The sequence below is a fragment of the Pleurodeles waltl genome, chromosome 2_2 (genome assembly GCF_031143425.1).
Source record: "Pleurodeles waltl isolate 20211129_DDA chromosome 2_2, aPleWal1.hap1.20221129, whole genome shotgun sequence".
In the NCBI taxonomy this organism is placed as follows: domain Eukaryota; kingdom Metazoa; phylum Chordata; class Amphibia; order Caudata; family Salamandridae; genus Pleurodeles; species Pleurodeles waltl.
This window is the reverse complement of record NC_090439.1, coordinates 847520055-847541434: the sequence shown is the minus strand read 5'-3', so window position 1 is coordinate 847541434 and position 21380 is coordinate 847520055. Positions and strand designations below refer to the sequence as shown.

The 21380-nt window shown below is 45.5% G+C and overlaps 1 protein-coding gene across 2 annotated transcripts in view; it reads right to left on the bottom strand.

The window, feature by feature from the left end:
* TMEM67 (transmembrane protein 67) overlaps positions 1–21380 on the bottom strand; it is a 663651-nt gene that overhangs the window by 332243 nt on the left and 310028 nt on the right. The gene's annotated exons all lie outside the window — the stretch shown is intronic.

Here is a 21380-nt window from a genome sequence, read left to right as displayed (position 1 = left end):
AGACAAGACAAATGTGCTAACAAATACAGGATATTTATTAAAATACTGAGAGAATTTAGATAAGTGTACCCCCGTGCCACTTCACTTGCTGCACAATTGGTAGCTTACACCCCTGCCTGAGAGTATCTACGGTCATTTAAAACGAGGTAGTTACAGCTGGGAAACGTGTCTCTTGCTCTCACTCTTCAATCTCCACCCAAACGATTGAACACATCTTTGTTTGAAAATATTAGCATTATGAGATTTAGCCCTTTTGCTGCTAGGCCTTTTACCTCTAGCCCTTTCTTGGTTGCATGGGGTAGTTCGCACTTAAGCCTCCACAACATTTTCTCCACATAAGGAATCTACACCAAATTTACATCCTTTTTTCCAACATCCTGGGCATTTCAAAGGTAGCCAGGATTTTTGGATTCCCCTGGAGGGGACTGAGAAAGAGAGAAAATATAGCTAACATTTGTTTTGTTTCTTTTTTGGGGGGCTGGATGAATAGGAAAAAAGAGTTCCACAAATGAGCTTAAGTTTTTTTTCTCCCAAAAATGGCATCAACTAAAGGTTTGCTGTGTTAATGTCACAATTTTCTCAGCTTACAGGAACATGCAGAGTGAATAAAAAAACACTATTTTTTTTTTTAACCAGTTTTGGCATTTTTACTAATTGTGAAAATGTTACCTCACTTGTGTGGCTGGGCCCAGTGAATGCGATAAGCGCAAATCAAACCAAGGTCATTGGGATTCTCATGGAGCGACTCTCATTGACCCTGGATTGATTTGTGTCTCTCGGGGGCACTCGGCCACGTCACACAGGTGGGGTAGCATGTTTATCAGGACAAGTGAGAGAACGTTTGGTGGGAGGAGTTTTGTGGATTCATGAGGTTTCCTGAAGTTTACATCACAGAAATGCAAGGGAAACATCTGATTTTAGTCGAAGTTTGAGTTTTGCAGGGCATTGTGGATAAGAAAATTAGGAGATATCCACATGAGGTATACCAACCTGGAACTCCCACGGATGTCTAGTTTTCAGAAATGTCTGGCTTTGGTAGGATTCCCTATATTGCTGCTGAGCCTGGGTCCAAACACTCAAGCTACCCTTCGTGGCAATTTGTCCACATTGCTTTTTGGGGACTTTTGTATCACAGAAGCTTGGCCAAACCACACAACTGGAGTATATTTTTTATGAGTGCCTGAGGGGGGAAGGCAGCATGGTAGGAATTTTGTGGGTCTCTGAGGTTTATGGATGTTTACATCCCAGAAATGCAAGGAGAATGTGCAATTTTAGACAAAGCTTGAGATCTGCAGGGCATTGTGTGTAAGATAAGTAATGTTATGAGATCCGCACAAGGTACACCATTTTGGACTTCCCCAGATGTTTAGTGTTCAGAAATGCCTGACCTTGGTAGGTTTCCCCAGGTGGTAGCTGGCCCAAGCATGAAAAGTGCACCCATTCAGCACAGAAGTTGGACTCAACTCTACTACCCGCATGTAAAAAAGAAAAAAATCCAAAATTAAGATTTCCCTTCTTGCCATACAAATAGGGATGCTCTAGTCCTCAAGGGGGTAGGAAGATTTTATTGTCCATTATGGGGTAAAAGTATTCGCTTGATGCCAGAGTAGGTCACTCTAGCTTTTTGTTTGCTTCGGTGCCATGTTGAAATCCCTACCTTCTTGTGGCCTTTCTGTCCTCTTGAAAAGATTTTGGTTAAACAATCTACCCCAAGGGACAGAAAGACAGACACACTTGTTCTGGGGCTGGGAGCACAGCATGACACCTGGGTGAGCCACCCCATCCTCATTTTTGGGTATATTTGTTTCATGGTGTCTAGTGGTTTTTATGTCCCGCGAAGGAGGATTTTGGATAAACACTCTCAAACCATCCCATGGGGAAAGAAAGACGGATGCACTTATTCTAGGGTAGGAGCACAGCGTGATGCCCAGGGGGCACAAAAAGGGGCGGTTTACCAAGGCATCACTGTTAAAACCGTATCTGATATATTCTGGCTTATTGGTACAGTTAGTTCTCGGCACGGAGGGTGGCGTGGAGGGGTGGGTCAATTACAAGTCTAGATTCCACACAGGGAGGCTCCAAGAGGGGATAATACATGATGGTAGAACTGGTCATGTGTCGATGGGAAAAGGATCATCCTTAAGGGGGCGCTAAGTGTCAGAGGTGGGAGAGGGGAGCTCAGGTTTGATATAAGAAATCACAATGGAATGGAAATAAATATGTGCATATGTAAAAAGATACAAAGTCCACTCCTTCCTGTTAAGAAAAGTTGTGAGGGTAGTTATACTCAGTCAGTTATTACAAGAGTATCCGCACAGGTGGCATTCTAGAGTACCTTTACATATTGTTTTAATTGTTCTTTTGTAATTGTTTATTTATGCATAAGATAAACACATACAACTGTGTACTACATTATTACATAGTGCTTTCAGGGGGGAATATCAGACCAATCGCACCTTCTATGTCAATAACATTTTGAACAGTCCAGTTCCAGGTCCACTCAACTGCTCCGACTGAGCGCGCATAAGGAGATAAGGCATCCGTGATATTAGATTAGGGCGACCCAACCAACATGACTTCCACAGCAGCCTGACAGAGCAGAGCCCACCCCTACAGAGACAATGCAGTACACTATAACATATTAACCGACAACAGTACACTGTAAGTATAGTAAACATCGACAGACAAGTGGATAGCGCTACGAATGATCGTCATTTATCTGGAGCAACAGGACCTCGGGAAGGGAACACAGCAGCATCCCAGAGTGACACAGTAGCCAGGGTGAGAGAGTGGGGGTGGAGCCAGCCACGGCGACCCCCCTCGCGTAGCAAGACTGGAAGCATGCCCTCCCATGAACACCAAGACACACATCCATGCCGCAGGAACACCCGGACCTAGTACTCTAAGGCTCGACCAGGGCTCAACACACAGACGCATCAGTCAAAGGAGTCTCTCCCTCGCTCTCCTGCACACCAGTTAACTCATTAATCATGGCACGCCAGAGCTCCAAATCCCGGTCAGCATACTCATCTAATCGAACCTTCCACAAACGGCATTCTTCTGCGGTAGCCCATTCAACTAAATCAGTTAGCCAGGTAACATGCAGCGGGGGTACGGGCTGGCCCAACGAATCGCAATGTGTCTTTTCGCCAATAAAAGCCCCAGCTGTGCAAATCTATATGCCATTTTTCAACCCTTTTTTAGGGACTGGGATCAGGCCCAGCAGGCAGTGCTTCATCGTCACCTGCACGCTCACAGCCGTAACCTCCCTCAGCGTCTTCACCACTTGATGCCAATTAGGTTGGACATAGCCACAGACCCATGCCATGTGATCAAATGAAGCCGACTGCTCTCCACAATGGTTACAACTGTCAGGACTTGAAGGAAATATCCTATTTAACTGTTGAGGTTTCAGGTATGCTCTATGTAAGTAATAAAAGTGTGTCAACTTAAACCTAGCATTGCTAGTCGCATCCCGCACAAAGGAACGGGTCCTATTCCATTCCCCCATCTGTGAGCGCCATTCCGAGACTAGTGTCCCATTGGCCTCTAATCCCCTGAAGGCCAGTCAGTCTGTAACCCTTGAGAGCTTTGTAAGTTCGGGATAGCAAACCCCGATCACCTCTGGGATCAAGTATTGACACCAGGAGGCGAGATTCAACAAGCTCCTCTGGAAAGGATGTCCAAATGCCTCTGACCATCTGCGAGATGTTCGCATATTGTAAGAACTGTCTTGGACCTATTCCAAACAAGGAGTCTGCCTCATCCCTCGTAATTAACGTGCCATTATGAAATAAGTCACCAGCATTATTACAACCCCCTGCACACCACTGTATATGCGGGAGACACTCCACACAGACCGAACCAGCTAACAAATCCTTTTCCCAATTGGGCGCATCCTCATACCATCGGGCTGCGTACTGTAGCAACCCGGCCAAGTAATATAAATATAAGTCTGGCAGTCCCAAGCTGCCATCAGCCAGGTCCAATTTAAAAATTCCCATTGGAACTCGCCATCTTTTGCCTGCCCAGACTAAGGATAAGAGCAGTTTATTGAGCTGTCGGAATATCGAAAGAGGGAGCTCACAGAGTGAATTCTGCATAACATATAGGCAGCAAGATCATTTTACTGAGCGTGATTCTACCCATAACCACATACTGCTTTAATTAATGACATATTCGGGGACATGACCATACAAGATGGACGACAGGACATGCTCCTAGGGTCCCTGTCGACCCCAGCAATATCCTACAGAATCCGGCCTTATCTGGCACTGTCAGTCCCTGGAACACCAGCTCTCAACACCTCAGCAAGCACATGCACCCCAAAACTACACATCGGGTGATGGGGTGACATTTCTTGGCCCACAGATTGTGGCGGCCCACGGCGGGCCTGGAGACTTGGGTCACTGTGTGGCTGGTTACCTAGATGTGTTGCAGCATGTGGGGCTGGTGGGGTCGCTGCAGCCCTGGGAAACTCTTGGTTCACCCTCCGGGCTGCCCCAGCGACAAGAGGTGCTGACAGACTCCTGCTTAGGTGTGCGGCTGCCTCAGGTGCGAGGCCCTCACCTGGCTGACAGGGCGTGCCCCACTTACGGCGATGTCTTGGTGGCTGGATGGCATCGGAGCAGTGGGACTGGCCTGCAACACATCAGATTGGGCTCAGACTGCTGGGGAGCTGCTTGGTGGGGTGCGCCTTCTGGGTGGCCCTGCAGACATCTGCGTTGGCGGTCGGATCAAGGTGGGTGGCTGCCGTGCCTTGGCAGACTCCCACCCCGGGGTCCCACATGATATAACAGGCCCGCCTGCACGCCTGGGACTGTGCAGCTGCTGGGGGAAGAAGAACCGGTTACCCGGAGATGCTCGAGTATTCTCCTCCACTTGCCCACTGCTGCGGACACCTCTGGGCATCAAGAACTCAGCATGGGCATGCAGAAGCCAACTACCTCCTCTCCTGAACCTATTGGTTTAGACTGCTACCTCAATTGTGGGTGCGCTACGCCTGCATGCAAGTGACAATTTGTTACTCCCACCTCTGATTCTGGCCTTCAAGTGGACCTGGGGAACCCTATGCTGGCTACTACTGTGCTGGTGAAGACTGGAATGGCTCTTCCCATTGAGCCCCTTGCTGGTCGAGTGGGGGCACCATCCCTACAGAGTAGTGGTTTGGGAGGTCATTCCTGCATATTGTGAGGAGCAGAGTGGACTCCCCCTTGCGGCGCCTGATTGCTGAAGGGGGAGATTTGCTGCATTCTATAGTTGCGCCTTGCCTGTGGCCTTATGAACAAGGAGTGTGGCAGTCCGGACTCTCTTGGCCTTTTAATGGGGAGTAATAAGCAGCCTGGGCCCCCACAAAGCAGTACACTACCCAGGCAACCTCCTTGCAGCAACACACACGTCAGATGAGTGGAAGGCATGATTAGGATCCAGATTTATCCACAGGGGATCCCACGCAGGCAGAACTACTTGCAGCCATTCAGGGTACGAGGGTGGCCTTAGAGGGCAAAATTGAAACTGTGGCCCTTGAGCTGAGCCTAGTTTGCAAGGATCTTCGTAAGGTGCCTGATAAGGTTCATGTGGCTGAGGGATAGAATGCTGAGCTCCAGGCTGAGGTGGCTTCACTGCAGAAAAAAGTGGCTACGGTCACATCAATAACTGGGGCACCGGAGGCATGAGTGGACAAGGCAGAAGGGAGATCTTGCCCGAATAACACGGGTCAACTGGGGTTCCGGGAGCGCACTGAGAGGGAAGCTACTGAGAATTTAATTGAATGCTGGATGTGAGATACTTTAAGGCCCTGCAGGCTGTCCCCCCTGTTTAGCATTGAGAGATCACATTGATCACTGGTGGCACCTTCAAGGCTGGGAGCCTGCATAAAGAACTACAAGAATAGAGATTGCATCCTTCGTGCAGCCAGAGAAACAGATAATGCCTATTTAAGAAACACAGAATTTCCATCTACCCCAGCTACACCAATAAAGTACCAGGCTCCGGGAAGACCCTCCTGGAGGTCAAGGCCAAACTCAGATCAATGGGCCTTGTCAATAATTCACTTCATTGCAATGTCCTAATCTCCAAACAAAAAATGAAAAATTCCATATACCTTTTAGTCAAGCAATATCCAGTGTGGAAGAAACTATGTCCAAGCAGAAGCTGTAGTTTCACACTGTACTGAAAGAACTACAAGGACGTAGTCATGAGAATTCCAAGACCGCCGCCATTGTTCACAATGAAAAGTCAATGCAGTCTTGTTGTTGGGACAGATTCAAGTCATTGCGCATATGTGAACAACACTCAACACACTTCAACTGAACTCCTCAGAAGAACGGTAGTACCTCCATATCGCACAGCAGTTTCTCAGGAGCATTTTAGAGAAATACTTATAAAAAAGACAGTGTTTTTCGCTTGCACATGTGCAGAAGTTTTTCGGGTCTGGAAGCAGTGCTGAATTCATCACATGTGCAGAAGAGTTTATGAGTAGTGTCTGAGAACTGCTACTGAGTACAAGTGAACTACAGAGGTTAATTCAACAAACTGTGTTAGAGTTTCATGTGATTACTGTCTCTTCACTGGAAGGGTCTATTCACAGAGTATGATCACTCAAATACAAAGCTAAACACTTAATTTCACGAGTGTAAGTCAATAACAATAATATACTGAAAACCAAAGACTTATAAAACAGCATGCAATTAATTCATCAAGTTAACCTGCAACGTGTACTTTGTTACATTTGGAAAATATTCAATCTAAAAAATGATATATATATTTGTCCCTTAACGTCAAACGACAAGGCCCGGACACTCCAAGTATACAGTTTAAAAGCTTCCTTTTATTGGCAATAAACGCCTCCTCGCCCAACACGTTTCGGTAGTAACCTTGATCACGGTATGGAGCGGGAGCTCAACACATCCTTTAATACTCAAAACAAAAAAGACAATTAATAGAAATAAACAACGGACCACTATTGACACATTTTGTAATTGCCCACTAACTCTGTGAGTGTCATCTTGGAATGGGTCACTCTCTCCATAGTTAAGTTCACACACAGGCTATACAGATCTTCCGAAGTGTTAATATTCTAATAAAGTAGTGTCATAAACTGTGCAAATCTTGCAAATGCTGGTGTTCTGCTAGGATCATGTCACATGATAACAGACTTTGATAAACCACAGCAGGAATTGCATTGCGTAATACAACAACGGACCACTATTAACAGATATATTGCCCACTAATTCCGTGAGCACTGTCTTGGAACAGGTCACTCCCTCTATATTTAAATTCATTCATAAGCTGTACAGGTCTTCCGAAATTTTCATATTCTAATACAGTAATCTCATAAACTGTGCAAATCTTATGAATACTGATGTTCTACAGGATTCTGTCACACGATAGTGTACTTTGATAAACCACAGTGGGAATTTCATCACATATTTACCAGTTTTTGGAACACATATTCATTATACACAATTACTATAATTAAGATCAAAGCGGTCATCAATATAGACTAAGTACATAATATTACTTAACCTAGTAATTAAAAAAATATATTCTTTTGAACACCATCCTATCTAACCAATACTGCACTTACTCATTCCCCACACAGGGATTAGTAAATTCATCTGCTCCACCTACAGAGTTGGTTATAGCGACATGAACTCCTCTGTGATATTCTACTGGTTAATAGTAATCCTCACCCAAGTGAAAAACAAAGACACAATGTAAATAAACTAAACATTGTTAAAACCTAATGTGTGCAAATTACTCTCATGCATATATGTCCAACATTACATATTCTTTTATCCGCTATTCAATCCACATGTACTTCCAATTCCTCACTCATATTCAGACCATCAGGAATTGTGCACTCAAAGTAAAGAATATATCTTAACTTAAACGGCTACAGGCTTCCGGGGAGGTGGGAGGGTGCATGTGAATCTGCAGCGGCCACAAACAGATGTACACTGGGTAAGTTACATTTTCAGTTCAATGGCATGTGTAGCTGCAGATACACATGCTATGCATAGACTAGAAAGCAGTTATTCCTCCCATAAAAGCGGTGGTTAGCCTGTAGGAGTTGAAGTTGTTTGAAATAATGTTCTTAGTACAGTCTGACCTACTGTGGCTTGCTGTTCTGCAAAAACATCTACACAATAATGTTTAGTAAATGTATGTGGTGTTGACCAAGTAGCTGCTTTACATATTTCAGCCATTGGTATATTTCCTAAGAAGGCCATTGTAGCACCTTTCTTCCTTGTGGAATGTGCACTAGGAGCAACTAAGAGTTGTCTTTTAGCTTTAAGGTGTTGTTTGGATGCATTTTACTATCCATCTTGCTAAACCTTGTTTTGAAATGGGGTTACCAGTATGAGGTTTTTGAAAAGCTACAAATAGCGGTTTAGTTTTCCTGAATGGTTTTATTCTATCTATGTAGTACATTAGAGCTCTTTTAATGTCTAATGAATGTAGAGCTCTTTCTGCTACAGAATCTGGCCGTGGGAAGAAGACTAGTAGTTCCACTGTTTGATTGATATGAAAAGGTGATACTACTTTAGGAAGAAATTTAGGGTTAGTTCGTAGTACAACTTTATGTTTGTGTACATGTATGAATGGTTTTTCAATAGTGAAAGCTTGAATTTCACTAACTCTTCACAATGATGTAATTGTGACTAGGAAGGCAACCTTCCATGTTAAGAATTGCATTTGACACAAGTGCATAGGTTCAAATGGTGGGCCCATAAGTCGTGTAAGCACTATGTTTAAATTCCACGAAGGAACTGGAGGTGTTCTGGGTGAGACGATGCGTTTTAAATCTTCCATGAAGGCTTTGATCACAGGAACTCTAAATAAAGAGGTGTGCTGTATATTTTGCAAATATGCTGAAATTGCAGTGAGATGTATTTTTATAGAAGAGAATGCTAAGTTTGATTTTTGTAAATTAAGTAAATAGCATACAATATCTTGTATTGATGCTGAAAGCGGGGCAATTTGTTTAGATTGACAGTAATATACAAATCTTTTCCATTTGTTGGCATAGCACTGTCTGGTACAGGGTTTTCTTGCTTGCTTAATTACTTCCATACATTCATTTGGTAGTTGTAAATACCCAAATTCTATGTCCTCAGGAGCCAAACTGCTAGACTGAGTGTTTTGGGATTTGGGTGCCGGATCTGCCCTTTATTTTGTGTCAACTGATCTGGTCTGTTTGGGAGTTTGGAGTGTGGTACTACTGACAGGTCTAGTAGTGTTGTATATCACGGCTGATGTTCCCACATTGGCGCTATCAGTATCAGATTGAGCATGTTTTGATGCAATATGTTGGCTAGAAATGGAATGAGTGGGAGAGGGGGAAAAGCGTAAGCAAATATCCCTGACCAACTGATCCACAGAGGATTTCCCTTGGATAGGGGATGTGGGTATCTGGATGCGAAGTTTTGGCATTTTGCGTTTTCGCTGGTGGCAAACAGATCTATGTCTGGTGTTCCCCATTGTTGAAAGTATTTTTGAAGTAGTTGAGGGTGAATCTCCGACTCATGTGTCCGTTGATGATTTCTGCTGAGAACACCTGCTAATTGATTGTGTATCCCTGGAATGTATTGTGCTACCAGGTGAATTTGGTTGTGTATTGCCCATTTCCACATTTTTTTAGTTAGGAGGGAAAGTTGGGACGAATGTGTCCCTCCTGGTTTGTTTAGGTAATACATGGTCGTCATGTTGCCTGTTTTGATCAGAACATTTTTGTGAATAAGTAGAGGCTGAAAAGCTTTGAGTGCTAGGAAGACAGCTAACAGCTCTAAGTGATTTATGTGTAGCTGTTTGTGTTGGGCATCCCATTGTACTTGAATGTTGTGATTGTTGAAGTGAGCTCCCCAGCCAATCATTGATGCATCTGTTGTAAGTATGGTCTGAGGCTCAGGGTCTTGATATGGCCGCCCTTTGTTTAGATTTGTGGAATTCCACCACTGAAGCGACATGTATGTTTGGCGGTCTTTCAACACTAGATCTTGAAGGTGACCCTGTGCTTGTGACCATTGTTGGGCAAGGCATTGTTGCAAGGGCCTCATGTTTAGTCTTGCATGTGGAACAATTGCAGTACACAATGCCATCATGCCTAATACTTTCATGACCAATTTGACAGTGTACTGTTGACCTGTCTGTATTTGTGCCAATATATTGTGAAAAGCTTGTATTCTTTGCGTATTTGGACTTGCAAGCGCTTTTTGAATATTTAGTATAGCCCCTAAATACTGTTGAATTTGCGCAGGTTGTAGTTGTGACTTTTGGTAGTTTATGGAGAACCCTAGCGTGTGCAGGGTTTGTATTACATAATGCGCATGGTTTTGACACTGCGTATGACTGTTTGATTTTATTAGCCAATCATCTAGATATGGAAAGACATGAATGTGTTGTCTTCTTAGGTAGGCTGCGACTACCGCCAGGCACTTTGTGAATACCCTTGGAGCTGTTTTTATTCCAAATGGTAACACTTTGAACTGATAATGCTTTCCTTGAATGACAAACCTGAGATATTTTCTGTGAGCAGGATGGATGGGTATGTGAAAATACACATCTTTGAGGTCTAATGTGGCCATGAAATCGTGATGCTGAAGTAGTGGAATAACATCCTGTAGTGTCACCATACGAAAGTGTTCTGACAGGATGTAAAGATTGAGGGTTCTGAGATCTAATATTGGCCTTAAGGTTTCATCCTTTTTGGGAATGAGGAAATACAGTGAGTAAATTCCCGTCCCTATTTGATTTTGTGGCACAGCTTCTATTGCTTGTTGGATTTATTGAGATGTGACTTCTTAATGAAACAGAGTGACATGGTCTGTGGATAGCCTGTGTGGTTTTGGTGGAATGTTTGGTGGAGTTTGTATCAATTCTAGGCAATAGCCATTGCGGATAATTGATAATACCCAGTTGTCTGTGGTAGTGTTTAGCCAATTGTTGTGGAACTTTTGCAGTCTTCCCCCCACAGGGGAGGTGTGAATTGGAAAGGAATGGCACAAGTCACTGTTTACTTTGTTTACTTTGTTGTAAGGCTTGTTTTGGTGTTTGATATTTTCCCCTGCCTCTGGGGTACTGGCCTCTATAAGTGCTTTTGAAACCACCTTGTTGGTATTGAGGTTGGTAGGCCGGCTTTGGCTGTGACGTGGATGCTTCAGCAGTTTGGGCTCTGAATCCACCTCTAAAATGGGGTTTACGAAAGGATCCCCTGTATTGTGTGGTATACAGTGCACCCATGGCTGTTGCGGTGTCTGAATCCTTTCGCATCTTTTCAATAGCAGTGTCGACTTCTGGGCCAAAAAGCTGTTTTTGGTTGAATGGCATATTCAACACTGCCTGTTGGAGTTCAGGTTTGAATCCTGAAGACCTAAGCCATGCATGTCTCCTTATGGTTACAGTAGTGTTGATGGTTCTGGCTGCTGTATCTGCAGAGTCTAAGGCCGACCTAATCTGATTGTTAGTGATGGCTTGCCCTTCCTCTACTATCAGTTGTGCCCTTTTTTGCTGTTCTTCGGGGAGATGCTGGATTATATCTTTCATCTTGTCCCAGTGGGCCCTGTCATATCTAGCCAACAATGCCTAAGAGTTGGCTATTCTCCACTGGTTGGCTGCCTGAGATGCCACCCTTTTCCCTGCAGCATCAAACTTCCTACTCTCTTTGTCTGGTGGGGGTGCATCACCTGACGACTATGAACTTGCACTCTTCCTGGCAGCGCTTACCACTACTGAGTCTGGAGGTAGTTGTTAGATAATATAGACAGGATCGGAATGAGGTGGCTTATATTTTTTCTCCACTCTAGGAGTAATTATCCTTGCCTTTACTGGCTTTCTAAATATCTGGTCAGCATGTTTTAGCATGCCGGGGAGCATAGGAAATGACTGATATGTTGCATGCGTGGAGGAGAGTGTATTAAATAAGAAATCATCCTCTAATGGCTCAGTATGCATGGTGACATTGTGTTATGTTGCCGCCCTAGCTATCACTTGAGTGTAGCCTGTACTATCCTCTGGTGGTGAAGGCTTAGAGGGATAGCAATCTGGGTTATTGTCTGGAATGGGGTCTGGATCATAAAGATCCCATGGATCCCTATTGTCCTGCTGCGAATCAAATGAGTGAGATGGTGATTGCATAGGTGTAGGGCAGGTAGGAGGAGAGATATGTAGATGTGGAGAGTGAGGAGGAGGCTGAGGAGGAGAAAATTGAGGAGGTGGAGGTCTCTCCTTTGGTTTTGGCACTTTAGCTGGAGGCTGTGTAGTGTCCAATTCCCCCGAAATGCTAATTTCCTCTTCGGTTTTGGAGGAGGTGCGGTTACATTTCTGCCAGTTTCTTTATGGATATGAATCCTGGCTTGCCTTTCATCCATTGCTTCTATTTTTGAGTCCTCCTCAGTAGTTTTGTGGCTTTCTTTAAGTGCTTGTGAAAGTCCATGCTCCTCAGTATAAATAGGTTTCTTCGGCTCCGAAGCTGGCTTTTTCGGTATCGAAAAAGATGGGGTTGAAGATGGTCTCGGTTCCGAAAATGATTTTCGAGATTTCGACTCGGAAGAGCGGTGTTTGTTTGGTTCAGAGATGAAGCTTCGGCTCGAGTCCGATGGCTTCAGAGGGGTGGCCTTCTTTGGTGCCGAGCTGGTGGGTTGGTCACCGAATGTTTTCTTTCAGGTTCGGGCAGTGGCGTTCCCAATGCCTTATGTTTGGGCTTAGATGACACAGGGGCAGGCGTACTCATGTGTTGTCCTCCCGTGACCGGTCTGTCCTCCTCGGAATCCTGGTCGGAGTCAGATCCTCAAACGGAGACTGCAGTCTGCATGATTTCTTCCTCTTCGGTGTCAAGATGTTCGGTGCTCTTTGATGCCATCTCGAGTCTCCGTGCTCTTCTGTCTCGGAGTGTCTTTTTCGACCGGAAGAATCTGCAGGCCTCGCAATTTTCTTCCCGATGGTCGGGGGAAAGGCATAGATTACAGACGAGGTGTTGGTCCATATAAGGGAATTTGGCGTGGCACCGAGGACAGAATCGGAATGGAGTCCGATCCATGAGGCTTCCACGCAGTCGGCCCGACTCGGTCCGAGTTGGGCACGCATGCGCCCCGAAGGGCGAGTAAAGATGTTTGTTTCGATGGTACAGAAGTGTTGATCGAAGATGTAACATGATTGAAAACAATACTGATGAGAAATAAAGAGTTGTAAGCTTTCCCAAATCGAACTATCGGAGCGAAAGGAAACACGTCCGAACCCGATGGCAGAAAGAAAACAATCTAACATGGAGTTGATGCCCATGCGCACTGGAGCCGAAGAGGAGTCACTCGATCCCATGACTCGAAAACACTTCTTCGAAGAAAAACAACTTGTAACACTCCGAGCCCAACACTAGATGGCAGATGTATGTATGCATAGCATGTGTATCTGCAGCTACACATGCCATCGAACATATATATATATATATATATATACATACATATAAATATATATATATATATATATATATATTCTCAACAAAAAAACAAAAGTTACAGGGACGTTACAGTTAGGTTCTGAATTTACTCGTACAAAACCATAGAAATTCAGCAGTTATAGTTAGAGTTCTCTGAAGTAACTATAACTCGCACCTAAGGTAACTATAACTCACGCGTTTGCCATGCACTGTTTATTACCCAATAAATGATGGCACTCATGACATCTTTGATAATATCAATTTAGTATTTGCAGTAAATGTTTTTGTAAAAACCTGTGCATGGTGGAGGTGCGAGTTATAGTTACCTTAGGGCGGGCACAAGCTATAGCTATTCAAGATAACTCCAACTATAACAGGTGAATTTCTATGGTTACCAGTAGGCCAGAAGAGACTCTCATATGCTGAGCCACAAAACATAGCTATAAAATTTGCAAGCATACATTTTGCTTCTGTACCGCTTTGAAGTCATTCTATGGAGAGACTATTGTTACTGCAATAGTCTCTCAATGAAATAACTTCAAAGTGGCATTCAAGCAAGATGCTTTCTGCCAAAGGAGGACCGTGGAGGTGTCTGAAGGAACCACGGTCCTAGCTGGCTCCCCACATCCTACAGGAACCGGTATTGCTCCCGCAAGTAGGGAGCTGTGTAGGAAGTTGGCTCTGTATATACTATCTCAAAGTGAGGGATAGTGTGCACAGAGTCCAAGGGTTCCCCTTAGAGGTTGATAGTGGCAAAATTAGATAATACTAATGCTCTATTTTGTGGTAGTGTGGTCGAGCAGTAGCCTTGACGGAAGGTAGTGTTAAGCATTTGTTGTACACACATAGGCAATAAATAAGGAACACACACTCAAAGACTTTACTCCAGGCCAATAGGTTTTTATATAGAAAAATATATTTTCTTAATTTATTTTTAGAACCACGACATTCAAATTTTAAGTAAGTACATGAATTGCAAGGTACTTAACACAGGTAAGTATTTAAAACAGTAGTACACACTGTTTTGGTTAAAATGGCAAATAGCTATTTTAAAATTGGACACAGTGCAAAAATCAACATTTCCTGGGGGAGGTAAGTAATAGTTAGTTTTTCAGGTAAGTAAAACACTTACACAGTCAGCTTCCTGGGCATAGGCAGCCCGACGTTGGGGGTTCAAGGCAACCCCAAAGCCACAGCACCAGCAACACAGGGCCGGTCAGGTGCAGAGGTCAAAGGAGGGCCCAAAACACATAGGAGCCTATGAAGAACAGGGGTGCTCCGGTTCCAGTCTGCTAGCAGGTAAGTACCTGCATCCTCAGGGAGCAGACCAGGGGGGTTTTGTAGAGAACTGAGGGGGACACACACAAGCACACAAAACACACCCTCGGTGGCACAGGGGCGGCCGGGTGCAGTGTGCAAAGTAGGTGTTGGGTTTTGCGCTGAAAGCAATGGAGGGATCCGGGGGTCACTCTGGCAGTGCAGGCAGAGCACAGGGGGGCTTCTCGGACCACCCACCAACTGGGCTAGGATGAGGGCCGCCTGCTCGTCACCCCTGCACTGGTAGGTGGTTCCTCTCGGTCCTGGGGGCTACGGGTGCTGTGCTTGATCCAGGCGTCGGGTTCCTTTGTTACCAGGCAGTCGCGGTCGGGGGAGCCTCTGGATCCTCTAGATCCTCTCTGCAGGCATTGCTGTGGGGGTGCAGGGAGGTCGACTCAGGGTTTCCACGTCGTCAGTCTCGTCTGGGGGTCCTCTCTGTGGTGTTGGTTGTCCTGAACTCGAGCCGGGGGCATCCGGTGCAGAGTGTGAAGACTCACACTTCTGGTGGGAAGTTAGAGTCTCTTCAAAGTTGCTTTCTTTGCTTTTGTTTCTGGACAGAGCCGCTGTCCTCTGGAGGTTCTTGGTCCTTTAGGTGCAGGTCAGTGCTCTGAGTTCTCAGAGGTCGCTGGTCCCGCTGGATGCGTAGTTCGGCAGGTTCTTTGAGTCTGGAGACAGGCCGGTAGGGCTGGGGCCAAGTCAGTTGTTGTCTCCGTCGTCTCTGCAGTGCTTTCAGGTCAGCAGTCCTTCTTCTTCCTTCAGGTTCCAGCAATCTGATTTCCTGGGTTCAGGGTCGCCCCTAAATACCCAATTTAGGGGTGTGTTTAGGTCTGGGGGGCAGTAGCCAATGGCTACTGTCCTGGAGGGTGGCTACACCCTCTTTGTACCTTCTCCCTGAAGGAAGGGGGGCACATCCCTATTCCTATTGGGGGAATCCTCCAAAACCAAGAAGGAGGATTTCTTAAGGCAGGGGTCACCGCAGCTCAGGACACCTTAGGGGCTATCCTTACTGGTGGGTGACTCCTCCTTGTTTCTCTCATTATCTCCTCCAGACTTGCCGCCAAAAGTGGGGGCTGTGTCCGGAGGGGAGCGCATCTCCACTAGCTGGGATGCCCTGGAGCACTGTAACAACAGGCATGAGCCTTTGAGGCTCACCGCCAGGTGTTACAGTTCCTGCAGGGGAGGTGAGAAGCTTTGTTCCTGGCCAAAGAGTGACAAAAGCACTCACCCCATGTGGCCAGAAACCGGTCTGGTTGTGGCAGGCTGGCAGGAAATGGTCAGCCTAACACTGGTGTTTTGACTGGTATACAGGGAGCATCTCTAAGATGCCCTCTGTGTAAATTTTTCAATAAATCCCACAATGGCATCAGTGTGGATTTATTGTGCTGAGAAGTTTGACACCAAACTTCCCAGATTTCAGTGTAGCATTATGGAACTGAGGAGTTTGTGTTTGACAAACTCCCAGACCATCTACTCTTTATGACTACCCTGCACTTACAATGTCTAAGGTTTGTCTTACACAGTGTAGGGGCATAGTGCTCATGCAACTAGACCCTCACCTGTGGTATAGTGCACCCTGCCTTAGGGTTGTAAGGCCTGCTAAGGGGTGACTTACCTATGCCACAGGCAGTGGGTTGAGGGCATGGCACTCTGAAGGGAGTGCCATGTCGACTTAGTCATTTTCTCTCCACCAGCACACACAAGCTGTGAGGCAGTGTGCATGTGCTGAGTGAGGGTTCCCCAGGGTGGCATAATACAGGCTGCATCCCTCAGAGACCTCCCCTGGACACAGGGCCCTTGGTACCAGGGGTACCAGTTACAAGGGGCTTATCTGTGAGCCAGGGCTGTGCCAATTGTGGGAACAAAGGTACAGTTTAGGGAAAGAACAGTGGTGCTGGGGCCTGGTTAGCATGACCTAGCACACTTTCAGTCATAACTGGCATCAACAAAATGCAAAAGGTTAAGGGGTAACCATGCCAAGGGAGGCATTTCCCTACAGGCTGCTTTAAATAACATATCCCTGTTTCCAGGAGCAATGTTTTCATGTTTTCATGTTTCCCTGCATGCATATTTGGAGGATCCGCATCCCAAGATATCTTTATTTTTTAAAGTCTAACATCTACCAAATTACTGAAGGGATTCACACTGAAAGCGCGCTTTCTGGACCACATGATAGCTTTCTGCCAAATTTGGTGTAATTCTGTTCAGTGGTTCGGGCTGTAGTCGTGTTCAAAAACTTGAAAAATCCCATTGACGTAGAATGGGGAAAAAGTGTTTTGGCATCCCCCCTTTTTTCTCAGCCCTGCTTAACAGATCACCCCAAAACTTTCAAGACAGCAGCTGAACTGACCAAAGTTTAAGTTTTGAAAATGTAGGGAAGATTCAAACGGTGTCAAAGTTGTTGGCAAAACAAAAAAAGCTCTGTCTATGGAAAAAATGGTCCGAACTATAACCGACCACCAAGTAGGTTTGTATATATATATATATATATATATATATATATATATAAAAGACTGAAAAGACCAAACCAAATCCAATTTCTCAAACAGGAGGTAAACAGTATTTATTTATTCACCACAGCAATTGTTACCAGGAATTGTAACAAACTGCCAGCATCTTATCTATTTAAATGCCATAAACAGAACCTTAAAGAGAGAAGCAAAACCTCAATTGAGTACAGTTAACAAGTGAAAGAGAACTGTATTAAGTGACATAATTGTAATTGCTATAAAGAATGTTTAGAGACTGAATAAACTTAGTGTGCCCCTAATAACTATTGTTGTAATTACTCTAGGTAACCTTTCGAGAAACAGTCCAATCAGAGAGGGTAGACCTGTTGTGAAGTAGCAGCACCTGACTTTGAGGAGTCTCTCTGTTCTCCACTTCCTCTTTCCCCTTCCTCTTTCCCCCTGCTGGTACTGAAGGTAGATGTACATTATCTATCACTTGTAGTAGTTGTCGGGACTGAGGACTAATCTTCTGGTCCTGAGGAAATCACAATCAGGTGCCTTACAGCCCTACGCTATATGCTGTTGTATCCTGCCAGATTGTCAGTGCTGTCAAGGGGCAAATCTCACTTCTTCAATACTCTGGACGATGGATGGAGGCGTGGGACAAAAGTACAGAGGGAGAAGACAAGCCCCTGGGGGTCTGGTGCCCGGGATTCCTGGGTGCTTGTAGCCCTTACTGGAGGACATGTGAGAAGATTGAGGCAGGGGGAAGCCCAACCCCTGTTGCGGACAGCCTAGCAAAGATTATTATCTAGGAAGATGGCACCATGCCATTAATCTCATTTGAGAGGGTATCAGAACCACAGGAGGACCTGCCAGTCCAGAAGCGTGGCCTGGTGTTAAGCATTAAGCGATTCTGTTCTCAGACTCAAAGTTCTATATTGTGTTTAGTTAACATTGCCTGTTTGAGCTCCCTTTTTTCCTTTCTAGAGAGTGGTGTTTCCAGGCTATGCAGGGTGCAGTTGGGACCATGTTTTGAGGACGTAATGATGGTGCATTGGGGCTTTTTATGTGACACATTATTACAATTGGCATTAAACTGTGTATGGGGATCTAGGAGGTGGCTCTCCATGGTTAGTCGTAGACAATGGTTGGGGGATCGAGGGTTTAGGCTATGGGTTCTGACAGTAGGAACTATATTGGATTGGTAGTGTGTTTTTTTGTTTTACTGCCTAGCTGGGGTGGGGGGAGTTGGGAATGTTTGACTGTTCTACGCTCCTCCTGTTGAGGAGTGCCCAGTTTTTGTTACAGTGCTGATGTGTGGTCAGATCACTAGCATTCCTCACCGGTGAGTTGCTGAAATCAACATATGTGAAGGTGGGGAGGGGTTCAGCACTGCTGGTGGGTTCATAATGATTTATGGCTGAGCATATAATGGAATGGCAGGAGGCTCAAAAGTTATTCCCCGCAATCTAGGGTCCACTCCTTTCTCAAGTGACAAAGTGTAGATAGCCGGTCTAAAGGATATGCACATAGTGGGTGGGGAACTTCGGAAATTAAGGAACAAAATGGAGGTGCAGCTTTTCTCTGCATCTTACTCCACATATGCTGTGAGTGGCTATCTATGTTGCTCTGGGGGATCCCTTTTTGGCACACCTACTGTGAAGCAGGTGTGGAGGGGCGTTATCTCCTAATTCAAGGCACACTAGATGGTAAAGATATCACAATACTGAACATATATGGGCCTAACATGGATGACCGATTTTTCTATGATAGAATCCAGGACCTCCTTGAGGGTTGCGTGGGATCTCCCATAATCTGGGCGGGTAACTTCAATTGTATTCTGGATGGAGATAAGGATTGCTACCCAAATAAAAGGGCCACTAAACCTCTGATGGTGGGTTCTCTTCCCACGGTCATTCACAATCGGAGTTTTCTGGCGTGCACTGCACCCAGAGGGTCGCGAGTACACTTGCTACTCGTGGACGCATAATATCTACAGTCGTCTGGATCGCTTTGGTGGGGGGGTTAGAACACTCCTGGATGGTTGGGGTGATGCATCTGGGGTTGGTTCCTTTCTGATCATGCCCCTGTGTTGCTTGTGCTGTGTTCGAGTGATGCTTCTCACAGTGCTCAGTGCTGCTGAATGCCTCCTGATCTCCTGACAGGCGCAGCGTGCCGGGACACACTGACAACCTCTCTGGCTGACTTTTTAGAGGTGAATTCGGGGACAATGAACACCAAGGCTATTGAATGGGAGGCGCTAAAGGCAGTTGGAATAGGGGAAATCATAGGGAGCACGTGTGGAGTGCGAAGGTAAATGGAGGTGGATCTCAAAGTGCAGGAAAGATGCTTGGCTAACCTGCAAAAAATACAGTTTTTTTTGGCCGATCTGAGCGTAGAAATGCAGAGGCTGCTTGGAGAGATGCAAAGGCTTTGGGATACACTATACAGGACTACCCTCAAAACATACGTCAGCAGTTACACAGGGAAGGAGACAAAATCCAGCAAGCTTCTGGCCTGGATCCTCCGGCAAGAAATGGAGGTTCTTCTAATATTGCACCTTTGGGATGCTGCTGGTGTATTAATGACGAGCGGACTGGATAGTTTGTCTGCTTTTGTGGATCATTTTAATCCCATGCATCAGGCTGGATCAGTTGGCCCAGAAGGGGCAATAGGCAATTTCGTGGAGAGGGTGGAGCTGCCCTGGTTGGGGCAGTATTATATACAAGACCTGGATGAGAAAATCTTTCTGGAGGAACTGGTTAACAGTGTAAAAGCTCTTTATAAGTCCAAGGCCCCCAGTGGGGATGGATTCCCTATAGAGGTTATTCAAACATATTCTATTGTGCTTAAGGAGAAACAGCTGGAAGTTCTGCCCGAGGTGAGGGCAAGGGATATCCCACCAGGCACCATGCTTTAAGGGATTGTGTGCCTTATGCTAAAGCCAGGTAGTGACATGGCGGATCCTTTCTCCTACAGGCCACTTACTATGCTGAATTTGGATATTAAAATATAATGCAAAATTTTAGCGAGTAGACAGCAGACTGCAATACGTGAGCTGGTCCACGAAGATGAATGCACCTTCATGTCCGCACGCAGGTCAACCTTTAACCTACATAGACCTACTCATATACTGCATGAAACTTTGGGTGATGTGGGTGAGATGGCACTTGTTTACCTGGACCTAGAAAAAGCTTTTGTCACTGTTGAATATAGTTATCTGATGGCAGTGTTATGAAGTATGGGGTTTGGACCTAAATTTAGAGCTTGGGTGCAGCTTTTGTACACCGAGTCCTCCATCTGTGTCAAGGTGGGTGGCAAGCTCTCTGAGGCATGGGAGGTCGGGTAGAGGGACCAAACAGGGTGGCCCCTATCGCCGTTCCTTTTTGCACTTGTGATCAAGCCCCTGACTGCTGTTAAATAAATCCCCCACAGAACCTTGGGGGATTTGGGTGGGCGACTCCACATTATAAGCAGACAATATATTACTCTATGTATAATCTCCTGGCAGGTTGGTACCACTGCTGATGTAGCTGCTGATGACTTTTGGCAACGTCTCCAGCCATCAAGTTAATATTCCAAAATCGCTTTTGCTTCCCTTTGGAGTGTTGGTCGGGAAACAACTAGATCAACTCCTGGATGTGGAGCTCTGCTGGGAGACGGGTTTTTTTCGGTATCTAGGTATATGGGTCACACACTGAAGCAGCATATAGGTGTTTCAATGCGGACAGGGTGGTGAACGGCCTCGAGAACTCAATTCCATTGTGGAACAGACTCTTCCTCTCAGTGATGGGCAGGTCGGCTATTGCAAAAATGTTTTTTCTCTGACGCTGCCTCTATCTCGTCCAGAAGTCAATATTCCCTCTTGAGCTTAGGCTCTTTCGCAGATTTGAAAGCCTGTTTGTCTCCTTGATTTGGGCAGACCGACGCAGCAGGGTAGCATTGTCAACGCTTGAGTGGGACATGGAAGATGGTGGGCTAGCAGAAGGACATGCAATTTTACTATTTTGCAGCACATTTACACCATGCTGTGAGGTGGCTTAACGGGGCTGATAACTGGGAGAAAAGGCTGTTCAGGGACACCACTGATGCGGGGGTAGATCGAAACACCCATATCATTATCTGGTCAAGGCTACACCTGTGATTTGGAGAAAGTGGCACAGAAAGTGCTTTGCAAA